The sequence below is a fragment of the Aquarana catesbeiana genome, linkage group LG01 (assembly GCF_042186555.1).
Source record: "Aquarana catesbeiana isolate 2022-GZ linkage group LG01, ASM4218655v1, whole genome shotgun sequence".
In the NCBI taxonomy this organism is placed as follows: Eukaryota; Metazoa; Chordata; class Amphibia; order Anura; family Ranidae; genus Aquarana; species Aquarana catesbeiana.
In genome coordinates, this window is record NC_133324.1 from 920,726,457 (window position 1) to 920,739,927 (window position 13,471).

Sequence of the window (13,471 nt, forward strand, 5' to 3'; positions counted from 1 at the left end):
TTAAATGCTTGGATCCACTGTGTGCTCATTGGAGATTGTGCAGAGAGCCAAAACCTAGCTATCAATTTTCTGGCTAAGTATAATAGCCGAATAAGAGCTATGTATACAGGAGGGGAATATAACTCCTCATTAAGGCTCCCCAGCAAGCACGTTGGCAGATCCACTACCAGTTGAACTTGATGAGCATAGTTACAAATTAACATAGTTAAGACACAAGTCAATCTAGTTCAACCATAAAAATAAATAAATAAATAATATCATACAATCCCGTATACCCAAGCCTATACCCACAGTTGATCCATAGGAAGGCGAAAAACCCCAGCAAAGCATGATCCAATTTCCTACAGCAGGGGAAAAAATTCCTTCCTGATAACCCGAGAAGCAATCAGGTATTCCCTGGATCAACTTTACCTATAAATGTTGGTACCCAGTTATATTCTGTACAGAGGCGTAAAGAGTGCCCCCTTGTCCTCTGTGTTGACCGTAAAGCGAATAACTCAACACCAAGTTCACTATATGGATCCCAATATATTTGTACGTTGATCATATCCCCCCTTATTCTCCTCCTCTCAAGAGAGAATAAATTCAGTTCCTCTAATCTTTCCTCATAGCTGAGCTCCCCCATGCCTCTTATAAGTTTGGTTGCCCTTCTCTGCACTTTCTCCAGTTCCCCGATATCCTTTTCGAGAACTGGTGTCTAAAACTGAACTGCATATGCCAGATGAGGTCTTACTAATGATCTGTACAGGGTCATAATGATATCCCTCACTCTGGAGTCCATACCTCTCTTAATACAAGAAAGGACTTTGCTCGCTTTGGAAACCACAGCTTGGCATTGCATGCTAATATTGAGCTTATGATCTACCAAAACCCCCAGATCCTTCTCCACTACGGATCCCCCCAGTTGTACTCCCCCTAGTATGTATGATGCATGCATATTCTTAGCCCCCAAGTGCATAACTTTACATTTTTCAACATTAAACCTCATCTGCCAAATAGTTGCACAATTAGACAGTGCACTGAGGTCAGCTTGTAAATTGGAGACATCCTGTAAGGACGTTATTCCACTGCATAGCTTAGTGTCATCTGCAAAGACTGAAATGGTACTTTTAAGCCCAGACCCAATATCATTTATAAAGATATTAAAAAGTAAAAGGTTCAAACACTGAACCTTGGGGTACACCATTGATAGCCTTAGACCATACAGAGTAAGAATCATTAACCACTACTCTCTGAATTTGGTCTTTTAGCCAGTTTTCTATCCATTTACAAACTGATATTTCCAAGCCCATAGGCTTTATCTTACACATGAGCCATGTGTGGGGAACTGTATTGAATGCTTTTGCAAAATCCAAGTATACCACGTCCACAGCCACCCCTCTGTCCAAGGTTTCACTTAATGGTAATGATTGACACAACACGGTTCCAATATCTCACTAATTTAGGACATTTCCATGGCATATGGATGAAGTCTCCAGGATGAACCTGACATTTAGGAAAAATGGGGGATTCCTGTCGACCCCACTCGTGAAACTGTGCTGGAGTCCTATATGTTCGATGTAAGATAAACAAATGGGATAATTTTTAGAGCTGCTGACATGGATACTAGAGGACCAGCCTCAAGTATTTGTTCCCATTTTTCTCCATCAATAGGCCCAACATCTCTCTCCCATTTTCATCGACAGGGCAAAAGATAAGAGACCTGTATGTAAGTCAGTAGATGTGCACAAAATCCTAGATATAATACTCTTTTTTTCTGGGTCAGTAAAAATGGAGTCAAGAAAAGGGGAATCTGTCAAACGCATGGAGGAGTTATCTGCTTTGACTACCAACAGCATGATGCAACTGTAAATATTGATAATGGTGATTCCTTAGCAATGAAAATTCTGCCAACTGAACATATGATTTCAGCCCGGAATCATCAAACAATTGGGATATGTACTGTATTTAACTCCGGCATTTATCCACATTAAGGGGTTTTATTGCCAGAGCTTAATTTTACAAGCTGAGGTTAGAAGCTGATTGGCTACCATGCACAGCTTCACCAGATTCTGAGTGCACCAGTTTTAGTAAATCTCCCCCTGAGTCAGTGGTTTATTTAGGTTTTGTGTTGCCCTAGGCCTGACTAAACTCGTGCACCCCCTAATTTAAATATGACCCACCCATTCCTGGCAAGGTCACACCCCTTTCTGTTTAAGACCCACCCGGCCATCTGTAAACCACACCCCTACCTCTTTAGGCTCTTCCTTTTCCACATAGAGCTCCACCACTTCCTCTCTGTACATTAAAAGTGGGTACCAAGTGCCTACTTGTAAGCTCCTTGAGGGCAGGGACCAATGTGAATGTACAGTGCAGGCCTCACAATTTCAAGTCTTGAGCCACTAGCCAGGCCTTAAGAGTTACTCACCACCAGTTGCCCCACCCAACCTCTACCCTGCCCCGCCCCTAAACAGGCTCTCATAAATTATCTCATGAGATGACACTGTAAGGCCCCTTTCACACGAGGTCAATCTGTTTTGATGGACTCCACTAGCTCAGTGGGAATTGCTCCATTGATCCCCACTGAGCAGGCAGATGACAGGTCTATCTCCGCTCACTGTGCTGAGATGGACCTGTCAGAGCCCCGCTCTCCTCAATGGAAAGATCGGATCTCCCCTGGTGTGGTAAAACATGGTGCCCCCCTTAGTCCCTAGGATTAGTAATGCATAATGGCCAACAGGCCCTCTTACCAGACCCGGCGAAACAGCAGCAATGATCCCTCCGGCTGGATGTTTGCTCAACCTGTGTTGTGTAGTGCTAGGCAGTGTGTCCTCCCTCTAGTGGTGCTGGGCAGCGTGTTGCTCTCTCTGGTGGCGCTGGGCAGTGTGTCACTTTTTCTGGTGGTGCTGGGCAGCGTGGCGCTCTCTCTGGTGGCACTGGGAAGCATGGCGCTCTCTGTGGTGGTGCTGGGCAGTGTTGCGCTCTCTCTCTGGTGGCGCTGGGCAGCGTGGTGCTCTCTTTGGTGGTGCTGAGAAGCGTGGAGCTCTCTCTGGTGGCGCTGGGCAGTGTGGCGCTCTCTCTGGCTTCCCACAGTCTTCTCTGTTTCCTGTCTCCTGTAATTGACTGCTACAGTATGGCACTCACTCCCTCAGTTTGTTCCCGGGATCTCTCTCTCTTCCCCCGGCAGAGTGCATGCTGGGGGTGTAACTGGCTCCCACTGGAGAACAATGGATAAGACAATCTTCTGGGACTACATGTCCCATGATGCTCCACTAGTCTCTTGATTGGCCTCAGCTGTGGTCAATGGGGAGGGGGAAAAAACTGGGTAATGAAGCTAAAAACAGCCCTCTCTCTTATCTTGCGGACAAGAAAAGGGGGGAGCGGGGGAAACCTTCCGACAGCCCGTAGCTCGCCTCTCCTCTATCACAGTGCCGCTAATGAGTTCTTCTGAGAAGCAGCGCGCTGTCATCGCTTCCTGGATGATGTCACCACCCCCCCGCAGCGTCGCCACTGCCTGGGGGTTCCCCACCTTGTCCTCTGGACACAGACAGACCCTTCCCCTGGAGGAGTTACAAGTGTAAGGATGCCAGTGGAGGAGGGTAAGCAGAGCTTTAGGCATTAGGCTCCGCCTTCACCAGTTGAATGGCCAGTCACTGGCTGCTCAATGGGGGCACCAGTCCCCCCATCGTGCCAATTCTGCAATTGTGCAGCAAAAAAATAAGATTGAAATGCTGCGTACACACGATTGGACTTTCCGCCAACAAAACCGTTGATTTTTGTTCGAAGGTTGTTGGCTCAAACTTGTCTTGCATACACACGGTCACACAAATGTTGGCCGACAATTAAGAACGTGGGAACGCGTTGACGTACAAGACGTACGACGAGCCGAGAAAAAGGAAGATCAATAGCCAGTGCGGCTCCTTCTGCTTGATTCCGAGCATGCGTGAACTTTTGTGAAACGAACTTGTGTACACACGATCGGACTTTGCGACAACAAAGTTTTGTTGGTGAAAAATTTGAGAACCTGCTCTCAAACATTTGTTGGCGATAAGTCCTACAGCAAATGTTCGATGGAGCATACACACGGTCGGACTTTACAACAACAAGCTCACATCCAACATTTCACGTCAGAAAATCGGACCGTGTGTACGCGGCATACGTGTAGGACAGCCAAATCAAGTTGGATTTTTATATGGTACTGGAGTGCGGTCATCCATTTCTATTGCTTTCACATGTATGCAGTCAAGAGCTGAACCTGCACTCATCTGGAAAAGATGGCTCGACCTGTAGCATTGCTTCTTTGTACATTTTGGGCAATTTCACTGGTGTTTTTGCTCCTTTCTGTGTTTTTTTAAATAGTATGAAACAAAATGATTTTGTGTGATTAAACACCAAAACCTAAAGCACATTCCATACCAGACTACTCCCCAGGACATCTAAGACTGTTTCTCATAGATAGTATATTTGAAACTACAAAGCAATTACTGTAAATATATTGCCACAATAACAAATGTATGTCTATATTAAAAATTTAGTCTGGGCTCGAATGTTTAATTTTCCCTTGGTGAAGGGGTTAGTTTCTATTGCTCCTTGCCCATATATGATTTATGTCTGCTCTTGAAAATAGCTCTAAAGGTCTTTTTACAACAAGTTTCCTTTTAAACTTTCTGTGTCTCTACGTGTCTTTCTGCCCTACCGTAGGTCTGTTGCTTGCAGATATTGTAAAGATGTATTGCTCATCATATTAAATAATTTACATAATGTTCTTCCTCTGGCTGACAGTTAATTGTGCATTATTTAGAGGTGGAAATTAATTAATTACAGGACCTAAGATTAGGAGTCGCAGAGAGGAGAAATTGTTTATTACGTACAATGCTGCAGAAGATTTTTTTTCTTTTTTTTTTGTGTATGTCTCTCTGCGTTTTCGTAAAGCCAGAATTCTCTTTTTACAATGGCAGGGGAGGGATGACAATATGGCTGCTCCTCTAAGTAGCTTTATTTGGAAAGTTCAGTGCAGGTGTAAATACTGCTGTGTTAATAGTGCTTAGTCATACTGGTAAAAGCAGTTGTGTTGAGTGACCATAATATACATAGTAGTCTAATGTAGACCTGGGGATAGGCAATGCGACCAGGTAAGGATACCTTGCCTGTACAGTCATAGATGTCATACTACTCCACACTCATTGGCCCCTCTTCTCTTTTACAATATCACTCAATTCTATAGAGACTAGAAGTCTTGCTGAGGGCCAAGGTATTTTCACCAGTACCACCTGTAGGTTCCCTGGTCGTTTTCCCAGGGCTGACCATACCATGTTCCTCACTGTGTCTATGTATTGTGGCATCTTGGTTGATGCCATTTCTTCCATGTGTCATAACTGCCCCCGCCTGATGACTGGTGATCAAATGCTGATGAATGGTAAACCGCCGGTGGAGGGAGTGATCAGTAAGCAGCAAGAGAGGCAGAGAAAGCACATATACATGGAATCTTTAAGGTTGGGGTTGGGAGATTCTTGCAGTTCTTAGGTCTTTAGGTGTTGATTTTCTCAGAAAACAGTGAGCAACAGGGTACTGACATCACAATTTGTCACTACAGTGCTCAGAAAGATCCACCAGATCTTGAAATAATAGCAGTCATCTTTGGTATAGATGTCATCCTACCGCTTCACGCTCTTTAGTCCCTCTTCTCTTCTATAATACAGAAGAACAATGCAACAGCTCTGCTTAAAAGAGGTCTCACAGAGGGCCAGGGTTTTTTCATCAGTACCACCCATAGGTTCCCTCATATTTTTCCTAAGGCTAACTATTAGGGATGAGCCGAACACCCCCCTGTTCGGTTCGCACCAGAACATGTGAACAGGAAAAAAGTTCGTTCGAACACGCGAACACCGTTAAAGTCTATGGGACACGAACATGAATAATCAAAAGTGCTAAATTTAAAGGCTTATATGCAAGTTATTGTCATAAAAAGTGTTTGGGGACCTGGGTCCTGCCCCAGGGGACATGGATCAATGCAAAAAAAAGTTTTAAAAATGTCCATTTTTTCGGGAGCAGTGATTTTAATAATGCTTAAAGTGAAACAATAAAAGTGTAATATCCCTTTAAATTTCGTACCTGGGGGGTGTCTATAGTATGCCTGTAAAGGAGCGCATGTTTCCTATGTTTAGAACAGTCTGACAGCAAAATGAAATTTCAAAGGAAAAAAAGTCATTTAAAACTACTCCCGGCTATTAATGCATGACCGGTCCGACAATACACATAGAAGTTCATTGATAAAAACGGCATGGGAATTCCTCACAGGGGAACCCCGAACCAAAATTTAAAAAAAAATGATGTGGGGGGTCCCCCTAAATTCCATACCAGGCCCTTCAGGTCTGGTATGAATATTAAGGGGAACCCCGGCCAAAATAAAAAAAAAATGGCGTGGGGTCCCCCCAAAAATCCATACCAGACCCTTATCCGAGCACGCAACCTGGCTGGCTGCAGGAAAAGAGGGGGGGATGAGAGAGCGCCCCCCTCCTGAACCGTACCAGGCCACATGCCCTCAACATTGGGAGGGTGCTTTGGGGTAGCCCCCCAAAACACCTTGTCCCCATAACCCTGGACGGTGGTTGTGGGGGTCTGCGGGCGGGGGGCTTATCGGAATATGGAAGCCCCCTTTAACAAGGGGACCCCCAGATCCCGGCCCTCCCCCCTGTGTGAAATGGTAAGGGGGTACAAAAGTACCCCTACCATTTCACTAAAAAACTGTCAAAAATGTTAAAAATTACAAGAGATAGTTTTTGACAATTCCTTTATTTAAATGCTTCTTCTTTCTTCTTTCTTCTATCTTCCTTCATCTTCTTCTTCTGGCTCTTCTGGTTCTTCCTCCGGTGTTCTCGTCCAGCATCTCCTCCGTGGCGTCTTCTTCCCTTCTTCTCCTCGGGCCAGGGTTGTGGGGATGAGGCCCTTGTCCTCATCATGATCCAACTTGCGGTGTGACTTGTGTGCTGGGGATGAAGGGGAACCCCGCCACAATGAAAAAAAAAATTGATGTGGGGTTTCCAATTTCCATCTGTATATTATAGACCTGGTTCTTAGGATGTCTAGTATTGGCCGTAGTTCGCGCCTGCATTGCAGGGTGATATTTGAAAGGTCCTGGTATATCTTAATCAATGAGCCTTGGAAGATTAGTTGGTTGCGGTTTCTGGACGCTCGCAAAATTTCTTCTTTGAGTGGAAAATCCTCTAGACAGCAGACCGTATCTCTGGGGGGGGTCTGTGTCTCTTCCCCGCGGATGTAGTGCTCTGTGAATACGCTCAAAGGCGATCGGAGTGTCTAGGGGTCTCTCAAGTAGATCATTAAAGATGGATGCAACCGATTGAGAGAGTTGATTGGGATCGATCGATTCCGGTACTCCCATTACCTAGAGGTTGTGGCGTCTCCCGCGGTTATCTAAGTCCTCCATATGACGGTTAATGTCTCTCAAATGAACAGAGTGAGACTCAGTAATCTGCTGTACATGGCATATGGATGATTCCTAGCGTGTCTGCGTCACTTCTACTTCTTCTACCCTTAGTGAAATGGCCTGTAGGTCAGACCCCATGTCTGTAATGGCCGCCATTAGAGTGTTCTTGATATCAGCCACCACGCTGTGTAGATCATTCAGGCTTACAGCGGGTGGGTGACTCCGTTCTGTCCCCGTGCCTGATTAGCTTTGGGCTTACTTGAGGAGGCTGGATGTGCGGCCTGCATCCTTGCTCTGGGCCGAGAGCAGAAAATCTTGGGGATTTGCTTGTCAAGCTGTGTTTCTTTGCTCCGTGGGGATCGGGACCTAGACGCTGAAACACTGCGGGATGTTCTCATCATAGTCTCGTTGCCTCATGTGCTGAAAGGCTGAAAAAGCTGGACCTCGTGGACGGGAGCTCCAGTACTACACGTCCATCTTGGAACGGTACCAGACCACGTGCCCTGCTCTCACCTTTTATCACCGACCCTCTACTTTTACTGCAGGTTTACACATATGTGCAAAAATAGCCAGAGAAAAAATAAATACAACAACACACGATCGGACTTTTCGACAACAAAACTGTTAAATTTTGTCCGAAGGGAGTTGTCTCAAAACTATGAACGTAGTGACATACTAGATGTACTACGTGGCTTTTCAGCTCTTTAGCGCCACTCTTTGAGCTTCTTCTGATAATTTTGTGTTAGTAGAAGTTTGGTGAGTGTTGATTCACGCTTTTTTTTTCACGCTTTTCATTAAGTGCTTTTCAGTTTGCGTTTTTCATTTCGTGTTTTTCAGTTTGTTTCTGAACGGCCGTTCGTCAAGCAGACATGTTGTAGAATCAGAGGAGATAACGTGTTATTTATTATTGGCCTTGGAGTTATTGCTTTGACATTATTTTTTTGGTTGAATAATAATTTGATTTGGTATATTTTCTATCTTTTTGGATGCATAGAATGCACTTTTTGGTTAAGTTCTATTGGCAGATAGCAAGTCTAATTTTATTTGTTTTCTTTTTTTAATTCACAATAAAAAAAATTGTGGAGAATAATACTTGGCTATGTGTTTTACTTCAAATGGCAGTTTGGGAGTAGGCAGTTAGGGATGAGCCGAACACCCCCCGGTTCGGTTCGCACCAGAACCCGCGAACGGACCGAAAGTTCGCACGAACGTTAGAACCCCATTGACGTCTATGGGACTCGAACGTTCGAAATCAAAAGTGCTCATTTTAAAGGCTAATTTGCATGGTATTGTCCTAAAAAGGGTTTGGGGACCCGGGTCCTACCCCAGGGGACATGTATCAATGCAAAAAAAACTTTTAAAAACGGCCGTTTTTTCGGGAGCAGTGATTTTAATGATGCTTAAAGTAAAAAAAAAAAAGTGAAATATTCCTTTAAATATCGTACCTGGGGGGTGTCTATAGTATGCCTGTAAAGTGACGCGTGTTTCCCATGTTTAGAACAGTCCCTGCACCAAATGTCATTTTTAAAGGAAAAAATCTCATTTAAAACTGCTTGCGGGTTTAATGTCATGTCGGGTCATGGCAATATGGATGAAAATCAGTGAGACAAACGGCATGGGTACCCCCCAGTCCATTACCAGGCCCTTTGGGTCTTGTATGGATATTAAGGGGAACCCCGCACCCAAATTAAAATAAGGAAAGGTGTGGGGCCACCAGGCCCTATATACTCTGAACAGCAGTATACAGGCGGTGCAAACAAGACAGGGACTGTAGGTTTGTTGTTAAGTAGAATCTGTTTGTAATTTTGAACATTTTTAACGTGTTTAGCTCCAGCCAAAAAATCTTTTCTAAGCTTTTTGGAAAACATAGGGAAGGGTTATCACCCCTGTGACATTTGTTTTGCTGTCTTTCCTCCTCTTCAGAAGATTTCACCTCACTTTTTTGTCCCAATGAAAAATGTTTTTTGAAAATTTGGGTTTTTTTGTGGAACAAGGATTGGAAAGCATCAGTGGAAAGGAGAAATTGTTTTCCCATATTAACTCTTACAGGAGAGAATTTCCCTTCCTAGGGGTAGATTTCATCTCACTTCCTGTTGTCTCCTTCCGTTTGCAAGTAGGAGTCGTTTGTAAGTTAGATGTTTGAAAGTAGGGTCCTGCCCTATATACTCAGCAGAAATTTGGGCCTTAGGTGTTGCTGTGGCCACAACACTGTAAGCCCTCACAGGGCCCTGCTGTGAAATATTAGATCAAGAATTGTAATTACATGCCCCTGTTGAACAGGAGCTGAAAAATTAGGCCTTAGGCACTGGTGCTGGTGCCACAACACTGCAACCCCTCACAGACACTCTAGTTGGAACGCAGGAACGAGCCCTGCTGCAAATTATTGCTTCAAAAATTGTAATTACACGCCCCTGTTAGACAGGGGCAGAAAAATTGGGCCTTAGGCACTGGTGCTGGTGCCACAACACTGCAACCCCTCACAGACACTCTAGTTGGAACGCAGGAACGAGCCCTGCTGCAAAGTATTGCATCAAAAATTGTAATTACACGCCCCTGTTAGACAGGGGCAGAAAAATTGGGCCCTAGGCACTGGTGCTGGTGCCACAACACTGCAACCCCTCACAGACACTCTAGTTGGAATGCAGGAACGAGCCCTGCTGCAAAGTATTACATCAAAAATTGTAATTACACGCCCCTGTTAAACAGGGGCTGAAAAATTGTGCCTTAGGCACTGGTGGTGGCGCCCAGAACCAAAAATGTTCTTACAAGCTATCAGCGTGATGATTGAGGAGGAAGAGGATAATTACTCAGGGATAGTCACTCAGCATCAGCATAGGCAGTCTTTGAAGGGATCTGAGATTTCAAAAAAAATTATTCGGTTACATCAGCATCAGGTGCTTGGTAGCTGGTGGTGATCCAAGACTCATTCATTTTTATGAAGGTCAGCCGATCGACCGAGTCGGTGGACAGACGCACCCTGTGATCGGTTACCACGCCTCCAGCAGCACTGAATGTGCGTTCCGAAAGAACGCTGGATGCAGGACAGGCCAGTAGCTCAATTGCATACTGTGCAAGCTCTGGCCAGTGATCCATCCTCAAGACCCAGTAACCCAGAGGATTTTCGGTGGGAAAGGTGTCCAAGTCTGATCTTGCCCCTAGGTATTCCTGCACCATGTAAAACAGACGCTGGCGATGGTTGCTGGAACCGATCATACCTTGGGGCTGCGGACCAAAAAATTGTCTGAACGCATCGGTCAGACGGCCACCTTCTCCACCGCTCCTTCTTTGACTGACCGAAGCCTCAGCAACACGTTGTCCAGAAACAGGAGTTTGTAACCTCCCAGTCTCTGGGAACGCGTTGCACAGACCTTTCTGCAAGGCCTCCCGAAGATGTTTCATCCTCTGCTCCCTCTGCGATGGCAAGATAAGGTCCGCAACCTTACCCTTGTAACGTGGATCAAGGAGGGTTGCCAGCCAGTATTGGTCCTTCTCCTTGATACCACGAATACGAGGATCCTTACGCAGGCTTTGCAGGATCAGGGAGGCCATGCAGCGTAGGTTTGCTGAGGCATTCGGTCCGGAGTCCTCTGGGTCACTAAGAACGACATGGTCCGCAGCCACCTCCTCCCAGCCACGTACAAGTCCATGTGTTTCTTGGGACTGATCCCTTAAAGACTGCTGCTGATGCTGAGTGCCAGGCTCCACCTCCATACTGACACAATCTTCCTCCTCCTCCTCTTCCTCCTCGTCCTCTTCCTGTGTGATCGGCGGGCATGCAGGAACACTGTCTGGATAAAGGGGGCCTTGAGAGCTAAGGAAGTCCTCCTCTTCCTGCCTCTGTTCTGCCTCAAGTGCCCTGTCCATTATTCCACGCAGCGTGTGCTCCAACAGGTGGACAAGGGGGACAGTGTCACTGATGCATGCACTGTCACTGCTCACCATCCTCGTGGCCTCCTCGAATGGTGACAGGACAGTGCATGCATCCCTGATCATGGCCCACTGGCGTGGGGAAAAAAAACCAAGCTCCCCTGACCCTGTCCTGGTGCCATAGTCGCACAGGTACTCATTGATGGCCCTCTGCTGCGTGTGCAGCCGCTGCAGCATGGCCAACGTTGAGTTCCACCTGGTGGGCATGTCACAGATTAGGCGGTTCTTGGGCAGGTTAAACTCCTTTTGGAGGTCCGTCAGCCGAGCACTGGCATTATATGACCGGCGGAAATGCACACAGACTTTCCTGGCCTGCCTCAGGACATCCTGTAAGCCCGGGTACCTGCCCAAGAACCGCTGCACCACCAAGTTAAGGACGTGAGCCAAACAGGGCACATGGGTCATTTGTCCCTGTCGGAGGGCAGAGAGGAGGTTGGTGCCATTGTCGCAAACCACCATTCCTGCCTTAAGTTGGCGTGGCGTCAACCACCTCTGAACCTGCCCCTGCAGAGCTGACAGAACCTCTGCCCCAGTGTGGCTCCTGTCCCCCAAGCACACCAGCTCAAGCACCGCATGGCATCTTTTGGCCTGCGTACTTGCGTAGCCCCTTGAACGCCTACGGAGCACCGCTGGTTCCGAGGAAGAGGCCATGGAGGAAGAAGAAGAGGAGGGGGTGGAGGAGAGAGGTGTGTCACAATCAGCATTTTGGAGGCGTGGTGGCGGAACAACCTCCAACACTACTGCACCTTGTCCTGCATCCTTCCCAGCTGCCAGCAGAGTCACCCAATGCGCCGTGAAACTTAGGTAACGTCCCTGTCCATGCCTGCTGGACCATGAGTCAGCGGTAATATGCACCTTACCGCTGACCGCCCTGTCCAGCGAGGCATGGACATTGCCTTCCACATGCCGGTAGAGAGCCGGAATCGCCTTCCGTGAGAAAAAGTGGCGTTTGGGTACCTGCCACTGAGGAACCGCACATTCCACAAACTCACGGAAGGGGGCAGAGTCTACCAACTGAAAAGGCAGCAGTTGAAGTGCTAGCAATTTTGCCAAGCTAGCATTCAACCGCTGGGCATGTGGATGGCTGGGAGCAAACTTCTTTCGGCGGTGCAGCAGCTGGGGCAGGGAAATTTGCCTGGTACAATCTGACGTCGGTGTACCAAAAGCAGATTGCCCACAAGTACTTGGCTGTGACACACCTAATTCTACACCTTCATTCCTCTCACTGCAGGTCTCAGAGAGGACTGAAGGTCTAGTGGGGTTGGAAATCTCAGCTGATGAGGAGCAAGGAGAGATCCTCTTTGTTCTTTGGTGTGGGTCTTTTAGATACGCTTGCCAACGAACTGCATGGCAGGTCAACATATGTCTGGTCAAGCATGTGGTACCCAAGCGGGAGATATTTTGGCCACGCGAGATACGCTTGAGACATATGTTGCAAATAGCAGCGGTGCGATCTGATGCACTCGTCTCAAAAAAGGCCCACACCAAAGAACTTTTTGAATAACGCGCAGAGACTGCAGCGCCCTGCACATGTGGAGCTTTGGGGTGTGATGCAGTCAATGTGCTGCCCTTAGGCTGGCCCCTGGAGGGCATCCTGCCTCGTTGGTGATGTGCTGCCGCCTCCTCCTCCTCCTCCTCCTCCTCCTCCTCTCTCCTATCAGGCACCCACGTTGAGTCAGTGACCTCATCATCCCCTCCCTCCTCATCACTGGAGCAAACCTGGCAGTATGCTGCAGCAGGGGGAGCATGACTGCCAGATTGCTGTCCTTCTTGGGCACCCCCTCTGTCCGCGCTCATGTTACTGCCTTCATCGAGCTCAGTATCGTCATCAGAGCCTTCCAAACGCTGGGCATCCTCCTGGAGCATGTACCCAACACTGTGGTCAAACAGTTCGAGGGAATCCTCATGAGGACATGGTGGAGCTAGGGAAGGAGTCACTGATGACATTGAGCTGAGGGAAGAGGCCGCTGCTTTGCCAGACAAAGCACCCTGGGCATGGGTGAGAGAGGATGAGGAGGATGAGGACGGCTTGGTCATCCACTCGACCAAGTCTTCCGCATGTTGCGGCTCAACATGGCCAGCTGCCGAAAAAAAGGCCAAGCGTGTCCCATGGCCACGTGC